Source organism: Gossypium hirsutum, chromosome A01 (genome assembly GCF_007990345.1).
Source record: "Gossypium hirsutum isolate 1008001.06 chromosome A01, Gossypium_hirsutum_v2.1, whole genome shotgun sequence".
NCBI lineage: Eukaryota > Viridiplantae > Streptophyta > Magnoliopsida > Malvales > Malvaceae > Gossypium > Gossypium hirsutum.
The window spans coordinates 52619544-52621121 of NC_053424.1; positions in this window are offsets into that span (position 1 = coordinate 52619544).

The window sequence follows — 1578 nt, forward strand, 5'->3', positions numbered from 1 at the left end:
TATCATACCAACTTACATACTTTCAACACCTCGGAGATCATAGTAAATATATCAATTTTACATTGAAACATGCATAAATTAATGCTTATTATACATATGAACTTACCTTGATATTAAAACGGCCATTTTACCAACTTTCCCAATTTTCGATTTTTCTCTCATTCTAGGTTCAAATCTCGTTTTTCGGGATCTAAAACATCATATTTTACTTATTTAATTAATATACTATTCAAAACAGTCCTTAACTCAAAGTTTGGAAAAATTATAATTTTGCCCCTAAACTTTTGCATATTTACACTTTTGCCCCTAGGCTCGGGAATTAAACTTCATCCCTTATTCTTATGTTTTATGACATGATGATCACTTTTCCCTTCTATGGCAACATCAAATTCTCACTCTAACATATACTTATGACTATTAGGTATTTTTACCGATTAAGCCCTTTTGCTCGTTTTCACTTAAAACCGAGTAGCACAAGTTGTCTAACATAATTTAAAACCTCATATTGTATCATAAAACACCAGAATACACAAATTTTACCTATGGGTATTTTTCCAAATATGAACCCTAGGTTGAATTATTGCTAGCATAAGCTAAATCAAGTTACCGAGACTCCAAAAACGTAAAGAACTTGAAAAACGGGGTTAGAACGGACTTACAATTGAACTTGGGAAGCTTGAAAACACTAGCCATGGAGTCTCCCTTGGTATACACGTCCATGGTGAAGAATATGAGCAAAATTGGCTTTTAATTTTGTATTTTAATTCATTTTACCCCTAAATGACCAAAATACCCTTACTACTAAACTTTCCAAAATTCCATCCATGTCCAATTTTTGTCCATAACTTAGAAATTGGTCAAATTTATATTTAAGACCTCCTAATTAATATTTCAAATCAATTTCATACTAGAAACTTCTAGAATGCAAGTTTTGCAACTTATTCAATTTAGTCACTAACTTCAAATTAAGCACTTTATGCATAGAATTTCTTCACGAAATTTTCACACAACCATGCAATCATATCATAGACCTCAAAATAATCATAAAATAATTTTTTATATCTTAGATTTTGTGGTCTCGAAACCTCTGTTCCAACTAGACCCAATTTTGGGCTATTACAACTGTAAACTGTAAATTCCTTACCTGATTTAGGCTGGACTAACATAGGTGCTTCTGTCAATAAAGCCTTTAATTTGTCAAAGCTCTGTTGACATTTATCAGTCCACTCAAATTTTACATCTTTTTGTAGCAAACGAGTCATCAGAGAAGCTATCATCAAAAACTTTTTAGAAATCTCCAACAATAACTAGCTACTCCCAGAAAACCTCATACTTCAGAGACATTCTTCGGTGGTTTCCAATTTACAATGGATGAAATCTTATTTAGGTCTACTTGGACACCTTCAGCAGATACTACATGCCCAAGGAAGCTAACCTCCCTCAGCCAAAATTTACATTTACTAAATTTGGCGTATAGTTGTTTCTCCCATAGAGTTTGAAACAATATTCTCAAATGTTCAGCATGTTCATTTTCATCTTGAGAGTAAACCAAAATATCATCTATAAATACCACCACAA